Source organism: Lissotriton helveticus, chromosome 2_1 (assembly GCF_964261635.1).
Source record: "Lissotriton helveticus chromosome 2_1, aLisHel1.1, whole genome shotgun sequence".
NCBI lineage: Eukaryota > Metazoa > Chordata > Amphibia > Caudata > Salamandridae > Lissotriton > Lissotriton helveticus.
In genome coordinates, this window is record NC_136059.1 from 183,356,863 (window position 1) to 183,370,151 (window position 13,289).

The following is a 13,289-nucleotide window of genomic DNA, read 5'->3' on the forward strand; positions in this document are numbered from 1 at the left end:
GCCCAAGTATCTCCTAATTCTACCGCATGATTCTCATGACGAATCTTTGCCCATAGAGGTTGAGGTACTACATTATCCAACTGCATATCTATGTCTGCCAAATTCATGATGCATGCGTCAACTGTCTGGGACAATTCTTTGTAATAGCCAGCAGGATTCTTACGGGGATCCGGTAAGGTCTGCTTAAGAGCCAAGACCTCTGCTCTCTTCCATGGCACATGTACCCATACTCGCTGAAAATGAGGCAGAATAGCTGGATTAGCGTTTGGGTCCCCTTCCTTCCAAACTGGGGGAACTTGCCTCGTGCAATGTCTGAGGCGGAAGGCTAGATCTAAAAGCCAGTATCGTCTCTACGGCATCTGTAATATCAGATTCCAGTATCATCCCTTTAGCAAAATCCGACTGAACATCAAGTAGTTCCTGCGGGATCAAACCCAAATCATTATCTTCCCATTCCTGACGCAGAAACATACACATCACATTAAAATCGTACCTTTGCTTAGGCGGTTCCCACTGAAAGAAAACATCCATAAGCGCTGGCAAACTATACCTTGAGGCATTTATAATCCATTTACGAGCCAACAAATCCAACATAGCCCGTTCCTTGGAACCAGGAAGCTGACTCAATCAATCAATCAATCATACCATTTGTATAGCGCACTACTCACCCGGGAGGGTCTCAAGGAGCTTGGGGGAAGGGGTATGATACTGCTCGAACAGCCAGGTCTTGAGTTGTTTCCTGAAGGCGAGATGGTCCTGGGTCAGCCGAAGGTGGATGGGGAGGGAGTTCCATGTCTTGGCAGCCAGGTAAGAGAAGGATCTTCCTCCGGCGGTGGCTCTTCGGATGCATGGTACGGCTGCGAGGGCAAGGCTGGTGGACCGTAGCTGGCGGGTGGGCGTGTAGAAGGTCAGGCGGTCGTTGAGGTACTTGGGGCCCAGGTCGTGGAGAGACTTGTGTGCGTGGGTGAGGAGCCGGAACGTGATCCTCTTGTCGACGGGGAGCCAGTGCAGGTTCCTCAGGTGGCTGGAGATGTGGCTGCGTCGGGGGACATCCAGGATGAGTCGGGCAGAGGCGTTCTGGATGCGCTGGAGTCTTTTCTGTAGCTTCGCTGTGGTTCCGGCGTAGAGGGCGTTTCCGTAGTCCAGTCGGCTGGTGACGAGTGCCTGGGTGACAGTCTTCCTGGTCTCGGTCGGGATCCAGCGGAAGATCTTGCGAAGCATACGCAGGGTGTTGAAGCACGTTGAGGAGACGGCGTTGACTTGTCTGGTCATTGAGAGGGAGGAGTCCAGGATGAAGCCCAGGTTGCGTGCGTGGTCGGTTGGCTTGGGTGCGGTGCCCAGGGCTGGGGGCCACCAGGAGTCGTCCCAGGCGGAGGGCGAAGATCCCAGGATGAGGACTTCCGTCTTGTCCGAGTTCAGTTTCAGGCGGCTGTCCTTCATCCACTCGGCGACGTCTTTCATCCCTTTGTGTAGGCAGGTTCTGGCGGTGTCGGGGTCTCTGGTGAGGGAGAGGATCAGCTGGGTGTCATCGGCGTAAGAGATGATGTTGAGGTTGTGCTGGCGTGCGATGGCTGCAAGAGGTCTCGTGTAGACGTTGAAGAGGGTGGGGCTGAGTGAAGATCCTTGCGGGGCGCCGCAGATGACTTCGGTGGCCTCAGAGCGAAACGGTGGGAGGCGGACTCTTTGTGTTCTTCCGGCGACGAACGAGATGATCCACTCCAGTGCCTTCTCTTGGATACCGATGTTGCTGAGGCGCTGGACTAGGGTGCGGTGGCAGACAGTGTCGAACGCAGCGGAGAGGTCCAGGAGGATGAGGGCCACTGTTTCCCCCTTGTCGAGCAGGGTCCGGATGTCGTCGGTGGCTGCGATGAGGGCGGTCTCGGTGCTGTGGTTGGCTCTGAAGCCGGACTGCGAGGGGTCGAGGGATCCGTTCGTCTCGAGGAAGGCGGTCAGCTGTCTGTTGACGATCTTCTCGATGACTTTAGCAGGAAAAGGGAGGAGCGAGATGGGGCGGAGGTTTTGGAGGTCGGTGGGGTCCGCTGTAGTTTCTTCAGGAGGGCGCTGAGCTCGGCGTGCTTCCAGCTCTCCGGGAAGGTGGCGGTGTTGAAGGAGGTGTTGATGATATTCCGGAGTTGGGGTGCGATGGTGGAGTCGGCCTTGTTGAAGACGTGGTGTGGGCAGGGGTCGGTCGGTGATCCGGAGTGGATGGTGTTCATCGTGCGGGCTGTGTCTTCGGTGGTCACCGCGGTCCAGGTGCGGAGGGTGGCGGTGGGGGGCATTGGTTCGACGGTTGGGTGCGTGGGTGGTGCGCTGAAGCTGTTGTGGATGTCGGCGATCTTGCGGTGGAAGAACGAGGCGAGGGAGTCGCAGAGGTCTTGTGACGGAGTGATGTCGTTGGTGCCCGTGCTGGGGTTGGAGAACTGCTTGACGATGCTGAAGAGTTCCTTGCTGTCGTGGGTATTGTTGTCCAGTCGTTCCTTCAGGGATTTCTTCTTGGTGGTGCGGATGAGCTGGTGGTGCTTGCGGGTAGCGTGTTTGAGGGCGGTCATGTTGTCGGTGGTCCGGTCGAGGAGCCAGGCTTTCTCGAGGGTGCGGCAGGTCTTCTTGGAGTCCTTGAGTTCGTCGGTGAACCTGGATGCCTTCTTGCTTCTGGGTCTGCTGGGAGGGTTCTTCAGTGGAGCGAGGTCGTCGGCGCAGGCGGACAGCCACTGTGTGAAGTTGCGGGCAGCTTCGTTGGGGTCCGTTGTGTTGGCGGGTGGGTTCTGGCTGAGGGAGGTGGTGAGCTGGTCCGCGGTGATCTTGCTCCAATTCCTGTGAGGTACCTGTTGTGGGTGGTGGTGGGTGGTGGTTCTTTTGAAGCTGAAGTGGATACAGCTGTGGTCGGTCCAGTGGAGTCCGGTGGCGTGGCTGAAGGTGATGTACTTGCTGGAAGAAAAGACGGGGTCAAGCGTGTGGCCGGCGTAGTGGGTGGGGGTGTTGCTTGAGTCCGAGGTTGGCGAGGTTTTCCAGCAGGGTGACGGTGTTGCGGTCCTTGTTGTTCTCCAGGTGGAAGTTGAGGTCCCCTAGGAGGATGTAGTCAGCGGAGGGGAGGGCGTTTGGTCTGATGAAGTCTGTGATGTCTTCGCTGAATTGTGTGCGTGGTCCCGGGGGTCTGTAGACGAGGGTGCCTCTGAGGGTCGTCTTAGGGTCGGTGTGAATCTGGAAGTGGAGATGTTCTGCTGCGGCGAAGGAGTCGTTGGCGTCGGTCGTGATGCGGATGGTGTTCTTGTGGACGATGGCGATGCCTCCTCCGGTCTGGTTGATGCGGTCCCTCCTGATGATCTTGTACCCGTCCGGGATGGCAATGGCGATGTCTGGTGCAGAGGAGGCGTTCATCCAGGTTTCCGTGAGGAAGGCGACGTCCGGTGATGTAGCGTCGAGGAGGTTCCAGAGTTCCACGGCGTGTCTGTGGACGGATCGGGTGTTGAACAGGATGCACTTGAGGTGGTTGCTGCTGGTGCTTGTCTTGGCGGGTGCGGGGCAGGTTCGAAGGCAGGTGAACTTGCAGGTACAGCAGGTGAAGGGTCCGTGGGTGCGTCTCGGGGTGGCTCGGCAGCAGGCGTGGGTCCGGCCGGCATTGAGTGCGTTGAGAGTGGCGGCGTCGTAGGTCAGACGGGTCGTCTTGCATCGACGTGGGGGGCCAGGGGTCCTGGCACTGGGCGCGGTCCAGGAGCGGACGGGCGCAGACGGGCTTGCCTTTGGCGCGCCTTCGGCACACAATCGCCGCGCCTGCTGCGCGTCAACGCTGCGGGCGACTCTGCCTATGTTTCGAAACAGGGGTCATATTCAATGACCCAAACAATGGAGACAATAAACTAGAAACAGTCTCTGTCATTTGTTTTCGAACAGAAGGAGAAGAAGCAGACATAAGAACAGGAGAATAAGTATTTTGAGGCAAAGAAGGTGTAGGAATAAGCACAGTAGGAGTCTCAGATGCAGTAGCGGAAGGCAAAGGAGTTTGAGGCAAAGCTGATAGCAAAGCTGGCAACCCTAGAGCGGGTTGCGCAGGAGAAGGTAAAACCATCTGTGGAGTACCAGGTGGCTGAACAACAGCAGGAGGTTGAACAACAAAGGGTGGAACAACCGGTGGTAATGGAGGCGCAGTAGCACCCTGCACATAAGGAGGTGGCAATCTCTGTAAATGAGACATCAAAGGATCTTTCTCAAGATCTTCAATCGCTTTCGGAGGAGAAGACGGCAAGGCCGGATAACATTTATCTATGGCCATGCAACGTTGCCTATCTGACACCTCAATTGCTTTATCTTCTTCGTTTTCTTTAAACTGCCTAGCAGCTTGCATTATTGATACATCCTTTTCTCTTTTATCTCTTTTAGTTTGTTTAATTTCTTGTTGTCTGGCTTCTTTACGCCAAAGGCGAAAGGAGTCAAACATTTCCGGCCGGGCTTTCTTCCTAAATAATTTAGTTTCTAAATTGTCTAAAATCTCTGTATTAAAGCAACCATGTTGGGGCCATTGTAAGACACCATCTTTTCTAGTGTAGTGGACCCATACTTCTTTGAATGTAATGGGGCCCACGCCGTGTTTAGAATAGATCTCATAAGTCGGAGTTCCAACCGGAGGTATCGGACACGAATCCTCCAATCGGGAATCCCTGTTGCAACCACTACCAAACCAAGTACCAAATTTGCTACGATTAGGCATCTTCGCTCACTAATCGAGCTTCAAACTTCAAGGGATTATCTCTACCGATACACTCGTAAATATACAAGACCCTCGGCTTTGGAAATTGCAATTTTCAAATCAAAACTAAGGACCAAACAAACTAAGAACCAAAGGACCAAAAACTAAGGACTGGGAGCGACCCACTTATACTTAACTGAGGTATCAGTCACGCCACCAGAAGACCCGTCTATCGTCTCGCCGTACAAAGCATCACAAATGGGTCCAAGACAGGGCGACAGTCAGGGCAGCGGTCCTTCGTAGCCGTCAGGAAAGCGGAAGCCTCGCAGAAAAGACCTTCAGTCCACATTCGACATGCCGGGGTCGATGAAGTGGTGGCCGTCCTCCAGAATTTCCTCACGAAGCTCCTCACGATCTTCAGGCTTGGACCGGTACCGCTGAAGTCGCCCCACGTTGGAAGCGCCAACTGAAGAACCGGGTTATTTAATACCCAGCGGCGCCAGGGGCACGCCCAAAGCCTTCGGGTTCCACCTGTCTTAGAATACAGAGACACGGAAACTTCTTGGTGGCGTCAAAGATCAAATTTATTGGCTGCAGCCAGTAACAGAAGTCCTAGAAGTCATCACGGTATGAGTTCTCAGGAGACTGCTCAATTTTACACAGCAAGTCGTCCCTTTTTATGCCAAAAATCACATTCCAGACAAACACCTAATATTTACAAACTGTCCAATCACATGTATTCACACCAAAGGTATCGCATGACAGTAAAACCCACTTTTCAGTTGCCCAGCCCATGATCAATCATCGGTCAAACCCAACATTCTTCTTTAGACAGGTCGAATGAACCCATAATAAAAAAAAGCCACAACCCAATCATAAATAGACCATAAAGAAAGGAGCAGAAACAGGTGAGAGTAGGATAAGGCATATTTGTGTGCAATAAAATTTTACGATGTACTGTGCTCTGATCCTTAATCTTGATCAGCTAAAGGGCAGGAACTGGTTTAACAAGGTCGGCTTCAGGCAACAGGGTCAGTTCACTCAGGTCAAACAGGAGCCAGCACGAACTGGAGCTAAGGTGTACATGTACTTAAAAGACTTGTTCAGCCACAGTCATCGGCCTATGTGAGGGCAACCACAAAATGGCTGCCATACACAAAATGGAACCCAAGGGTTCAGAACGAAATCCCTAAATACGTAGTGAATCCATCGGTCTAACATGACGAAAACACTCATACTTGCCGTACTAACTAGTTACGGTTCGCTAATATCAAATTCGTAACAAAACCATGACTTTTATGGAACGGGTTCAGAATTCACGGAACCACAGCTGTAACTCCCAGAGTGCATTATGTTGTTTAATGAACCCCAGGGCTGGAGTACCAGGCCCTTGCTCTGTGCCTAGTATCTATGTTGCCACCATGAGAATTGTGCACGGAGATCCACATTGAGTTACACAGCCTAATCACAAATAGGTGGCAAAATAGTTAACTTCAGCAGTCATAGAGACTGTGCTAGCAAGCACAGGACACAGTCCACCCTAGAAAGACAAGGAGAGAACACCAAGACCCTACGTGTCCATTTGCAAAAATCGTCCTTCTGCTGCTGCTGCCCTTCAACTACAAAAAACACAGTTGATGGACAGAATGTAGAACAATGTCATACATTCACCCCAGTACAAGGATCTGGGCCTAAATCCATCGTTTGTTTGCACTCCACACCACCCTGGGTTAGACACTGGCTATATGCAAATCAGCTCTGACCCTGTGCCTCATGGGAACAGTCCAGTCCGAACTACCAAGCCATGTCTTTCCCAGACCGGAATCAAGCATCCAAGGACCGGTTTCTGGCTATCAGCCTTCATCACCTGGATAGCTTGACTCCAGTGGTGTGGAGAGCCTGGGACTCACGTCTGAGCATACCCAGCCCACTCGGGGTGAAAATTGCAAAAAACACAGTTGATGGACAGAATGTAGAACAATGTCATACATTCACCCCAGTACAAGGATCTGGGCCTAAATCCATCGTTTTTTTGCACTCCACACCACCCTGGGTTAGACACTGGCTATATGCAAATCAGCTCTGACCCTGTGCCTCATGGGAACAGTCCAGTCCGAACTACCAAGCCATGTCTTTCCCAGACCGGAATCAAGCATCCAAGGACCGGTTTCTGGCTATCAGCCTTCATCAGCCTGGATAGCTTGACTCCAGTGGTGTGGAGAGCCTGGGACTCACGTCTGAGCATACCCAGCCCACTCGGGGTGAAAATTGCAAAAAACACAGTTGATGGACAGAATGTAGAACAATGTCATACATTCACCCCAGTACAAGGATCTGGGCCTAAATCCATCGTTTTTTTGCACTCCACACCACCCTGGGTTAGACACTGGCTATATGCAAATCAGCTCTGAGCCTGTGCCTCATGGGAACAGTCCAGTCCGAACTACCAAGCCATGTCTTTCCCAGACCGGAATCAAGCATCCAAGGACCGGTTTCTGGCTATCAGCCTTCATCAGCCTGGATAGCTTGACTCCAGTGGTGTGGAGAGCCTTGGACTCATGTCTGAGCATACCCAGCCCACTCGGGGTGAAAATTGCAAAAAACACAGTTGATGGACAGAATGTAGAACAATGTCATACATTCACCCCAGTACAAGGATCTGGGCCTAAATCCATCGTTTTTTTGCACTCCACACCACCCTGGGTTAGACACTGGCTATATGCAAATCAGCTCTGACCATGTGCCTCATGGGAACAGTCCAGTCCGAACTACCAAGCCATGTCTTTCCCAGACCGGAATCAAGCATCCAAGGACCGGTTTCTGGCTATCAGCCTTCATCAGCCTGGATAGCTTGACTCCAGTGGTGTGGAGAGCCTGGGACTCACGTCTGAGCATACCCAGCCCACTCGGGGTGAAAATTGCAAAAAACACAGTTGATGGACAGAATGTAGAACAATGTCATACATGCACCCCAGTACAAGGATCTGGGCCTAAATCCATAGTTTTTTTGCACTCCACAACACCCTGGGTTAGACACTGGCTATATGCAAATCAGCTCTGACGTTGTGCCTCATGGGAACAGTCCAGTCCGAACTACCAAGCCATGTCTTTCCCAGACCGGAATCAAGCATCCAAGGACCGGTTTCTGGCTATCAGCCTTCATCAGCCTGGATAGCTTGACTCCAGTGGTGTGGAGAGCCTGGGACTCACGTCTGAGCATACCCAGCCCACTCGGGGTGAAAATTGCAAAAAACACAGTTGATGGACAGAATGTAGAACAATGTCATACATTCACCCCAGTACAAGGATCTGGGCCTAAATCCATCGTTTTTTTGCACTCCACACCACCCTGGGTTAGACACTGGCTATATGCAAATCAGCTCTGACCCTGTGCCTCATGGGAACAGTCCAGTCCGAACTACCAAGCCACGTCTTTCCCAAACCGGAATCAAGCATCCAAGGACCGGTTTCTGGCTATCAGCCTTCATCAGCCTGGATAGCTTGACTCCAGTGGTGTGGAGAGCCTGGGACTCACGTCTGAGCATACCCAGCCCACTCAACTAGTCATATACACTGCGCGTGGAAAGACATTCTACTTGAACAACAAGCATACAGGAATACTACCAAAATGTCAAATCCTAAATATTGTGCAGTAAAAATATCGTAGCCCGAATATCAAGTACGACAGTATCACGAAGATAGGCATAAATAATAAAGTATTGGTTTATAATACCTAACGCCACTTAAAATTACCTGGACCCGTACACACACACATATATACATATATATATATATATATATATATATATATATATATATATATATATATATATATATATATATATATATATATATATTGTAATTTCCTTGTTATACATTTTTTTCCCAGAAAAAACGATCATAGACCCAATCCGTGCTTTAAAGTTCTTTATTGCCACCAAGCTAGTCAGCCATTACGCGTTTCGGCCATCCCACGGCCTTGATCACATGATGCCAACACGGCCGCGCCACACTAGCAAAGAAAGCCCCCACTCAAGGGGTAGTTTTCAAAAACTTTTAATACGAGCTAAAGCCTGACCATGAGGCTAAGAATAAGCAGCTAAAATTTGTGGAGAACTGAATCAATTCCGCCTGAGGAGAAGTTGCGGGAGTCAGAGAGTGGGACGACTAGAGAAGATTCCACCTGCCAGAGTGAATCAGCCCCAGCAGGGCCAGAGATCACTAGCACCTCTCAGGATCGTGGCTCGACTGAGGAAGGTTGGACAAAGACTACGACAAACCGAAAGAGACTGTGGCCACTAGAAAAAGACCAGACAATTAGGCAATGTTAGCGAGGTAGATAAACTAGAACATGCTATACAACCTGGTTTAGTGGATGAGAACACAGATTTGACAAGTTCTACATGACCCAGAAGAGAGAGAAAGGTCAACTGAAGGTACTCAGGTCTGGATTGAACCTATCTCGTGAGAATCAATATTGAATCTGATGACTGTCTGACTGACATTGATGAGCCTCGTTGAGGTTGAGACAATCGCAAAGGAAAATCAAGTAGGCAAATCACTGACAAACATTCAAAGAATGACTAGCCCCTTCCGTGTGGGGGTAATTCCCCCGCTGTGCTGAGGGGACGGGGGGCGCGCGCAGCGCCCCGTCATGAGGCATGGCGCTCGTGTGCTCATAAGGAGCTGAGCTCTTCATGACCACACCCGTTCCCGTGGAACGCTCAGCACAGCAGGAGAATTATCCCCGCATGTGAGCGTTCCACGGCTCATGACGAGCTGAGCTCGTCATGTGCACCGGAGCGCCGTGCCTCATGACGAGCTCAGCTCGTCATGAGCATGGAAGAGGCTAAAGAGCTAGGGTAACGGAAATTAGAGCCATAGGCCTCCTGCTGATGCAGAAGAAAGACCTCTGAGGCTTTTGAGATAGGGTAGTGATGATAGAGTAGGGAACAGAGGACTAGTTGCTTCATGTTGAAATTTCATTTTTTTGGCAAAGAAGAGAAGCAACAAACACATCTGAGTATATTTTAGAAATAAGCGCAAATCATGACTCGTCGGCCCTTGTCATAGTGGCCGTTTTTTCTTTATTTTGATTCTTCATCCACAATGCAAAAAACATAGCCAACGCGTTTCACCTTACAAAGGCTTCCTCAGGGCAATATGACAGGTTCTTCACAACAATGGAGAGAGGGAGGGAAATTAATAATGCTAGGCACTATGTGAGGCGGGAACTCCTGGTCCCCCAATTAATCTGAAAAAACAATAGAGGAGTAACCCCTCGTGGGTAGAGAGAGAAGTAACTCTCTAATCATGAGCAATAGTGCTCTGGCTAGCACGTTTTGCCCCAACCTGTTACTGGATAAAGCATATCCTTATAGAAGACCCCTCACTCACCAACCTGGTTGGTGACATGCTTCATCATCGGGGTCCCACCCCATAGGCCGAGTGCCTACAGGGTGTGCTACGACACCTGATTACAGTGGAGCTGGTTTCGTTTTTATGTGTACAAGACTATCAAAGTTGTGTATTAAAAAGGGCCAACACTACTCACTTCAAGATTTATTCTTGAGCGCTTGAACCCTTATTAAAACTAAAGTGTGGCACCTTTGCCTAATTAGGAAGGCTTCGGTGTCAGAAGTCGTGTTAAAATATATAAAAATAGCAAAAGTGTGCTATGTGAATGTGAATATACAAAATTAATATTTAAAAAGGTCTACATGTTTCAACCCAAACATGGATTTCAAGGGTTTTCGTCAGGACCGTAGGTGATTTGAACTGGGTGGTCCGCCCGCGCTAAGGAGCGTCCTGCCCTAGTTCAATTAAGAGATCTTAAATAGGGATCTCGTGAAAAAAGTGCGTTTGTTCAATTTTTTGAAAAAACCTGCAAAAACAGGGAAACAAAGAACAGGAGGGGTCACACACAGGGGTAGACAAAATAGATTGTACCACATATAACATAGACATTCAGGGTTATTCGGACAATCATAATATCCACGTGTGGAATCATACCAGTATGTCACTTGAGTGGTTGTTAACATATCTATTGCGTGTGTGGCAACAGAACTGTAGTGAAAAAATGGCCGGAAAGTGCCTTTTGATTAAAGGGCAGGCGCCAAATGAGGGGTGTCGATATGATTTGGCGTCTGGGATACGTGGAAAAAAGGGGTCGGTAAATGGGAGAGTGACCTGTTAGCGTGCTGCGCTGTGAACGGCTGCCGAGACAACTGTGACTCGTCGTGAAAAAGCCGTCTCAATGATATTATAGTAGCTGGTTGTTTGGTGCTTACGCTTAAAAGCGAGACTCTCGCTTCATGGGCACCAGCGTAACCAAATAGACAGGATTCCGTCTCCTGTAAATGAAAAACAAGTTTCCAATGTCAGCGCTATTGATAAAGCGCATTGACAATCGAGTTGTCCCAAGACAGAGTAGTAAATACTACAAGCGATCGTTTCCGCTTAGCGGTCCCTCAAAGTGTACTTACTTGTCGCTTCTGTTCATCAGACCGATAAACCTACTTGGTTCTTGCTCGGCGTGCCCCGTGGAGTGTCTCCGGTGCCTGTTTGCCGGTAATGTGAACACTTCCTTGTTGGGCGTGGCCGGGTCACGTGTGGTGAGCACGTGGTAAGATGTTGGCCAATCAGAATTTTTAGTGAACATTGTTGTAGGACTGGCCTAGGTAAAGCAATGTGTACATTGCTATGGTAACAGTGCAGTGATCACGAGCGGACAGCGCTCGAGTCTGCTGAGCCATGGTTCAGGTATATTTGTTAACAATTTTCTAAGCAAATATATGGGAGACAAAGACAATATTTACAAATGGTTGTTATACAGAGAATACTTTCAGAACACGAGAAAAATCACCCTTTCTACGGGGACTTTGGTAAAACAGGATGGTTATGTGAGAACTCCGTCTGGTGAGGTCTAGACTGATATATTCCCTTATGTCAGCACATTGTTCCACGGAATATTGTCGTTTAAACCGGTTTTGTGCGTGGAAAGTCGATAGACCCACCTCTGTTCCTTCTCATATAGGCGTTTGTCTAGGTTTGTGCCTGGTTGTACTTGTTCAATTATTGTCCATTTTATGTCATCTGCAGTGTGACCCTGCGACAAAAAATGTTCCGTAAGTTTTGTATTTGTCTTCTTGCACCTAATGGTGCTTCTGTGCTCTCCTATGCGGAGTTTTATTTTTCTACTGGTCATTCCTACATAATGTAATTCGCATGGGCATGTCAGTCTGTAGATGACATTCTCGCTGTTGCAATTAGTCTGTCCTCTAATTGTCCATACCTTGTTTGGTTCCAACAGTAGTGTTTTTGTATTTGTTGTAAAAGGACAGACACTGCAACTTCCGCATTTGTAGTGACCAGTTACCTTGGGTAGACCCCATAGGTTAGTTTGTGTTTCTTTCTTCGGTTGTACTACAAGAGGTCTGGTGTTTACTACGGCATCCTTTATGCTTCGCGCTCTCCTGAAGGAGAATAACGGCTTGTTCCATCTCAGGTTTCCTGTATTCAGAATATTCCAGTGTTTTTTTACTATTCTTGACACATCATTGGATATAGTGTTATATGTTGTCACACATGTTAAAGGGATCTCTTCCGGGATCCTTTCCTTTGGTTCCAAAAGCGCTGCGCGAGGCTGATTTCGGGCTCGCTTCTGGCTCTTCTGGAGGATTCTGTTTGGGTAACCACGGGTTTGGAGTTTCTGAGAAAGATCTTTGGCTTGACTCTTATAGTCATCCAGTTCGCTACAGTTCCTACGGATCCTCAGGTATTGCCCGTATGGTAGGTTTTCACGTAGGGGTCTGGGGTGGAAGCTTTCGAAACGAAGGAGATTATTTTTGGCAGTAGGTTTGTAATGGGTAATAGTAGTCAGTTTCCCATCTTTTTTTGTGATTTTTACATCTAGGAAGACCAAAGTGTCACTGTTTTTTTCATATGTAAACTTTAGGTGATTGTCTCGAGTGTTTATCCAATTGAAAAAGGAGGTTAGTGATTCCTCTGAGCCTTTCCAAATGGTTAGCACATCGTCGATGTACCGGCGCCATATTAGCAGATTGGAGCTATAGGGGTTTGTATCGCTAAGAATGTATTTTTCTTCAAAGTCAAAAACATACAGACCCGCTATGCTCGGAGCAAAAGAACTGCCCATGGATGTCCCACCCGTCTGTAGGAATATTTGGCCCTCGAACTCAAAATAATTCCTTTTCAGTGCTAGCCTAGCACACTCGAGAATGAATTTTTTGGGGGTTCGCGATGTCCATGTTTCTTTCTCTAGAGCTCTTTCTAGTACTTCCAGCGTAGCATCTTGAGGGATGCTGGTGTACAAGCTCTCGATGTCAAAACTCACCAGGATGGTGTCATTATCCACAGTGAGTTGATCGAGAATTTGTAAGAGACTCTTTGTATCCTGTAAGTATGTGCTGGTTCTCTGTACCATGGCTTTGAAAAAAACATCGCAAAATTGTGATAGTGGTTCGAGAACTGATCCCAAACCAGAGACAATTGGTCTACCTGGCGGTGGTGTTCGGTTTTTGTGTATTTTAGGGAGGGTATAGAAATAGGGGATTTTCCCTTCGCTGTTGCAAAGGAAATTTGCCTC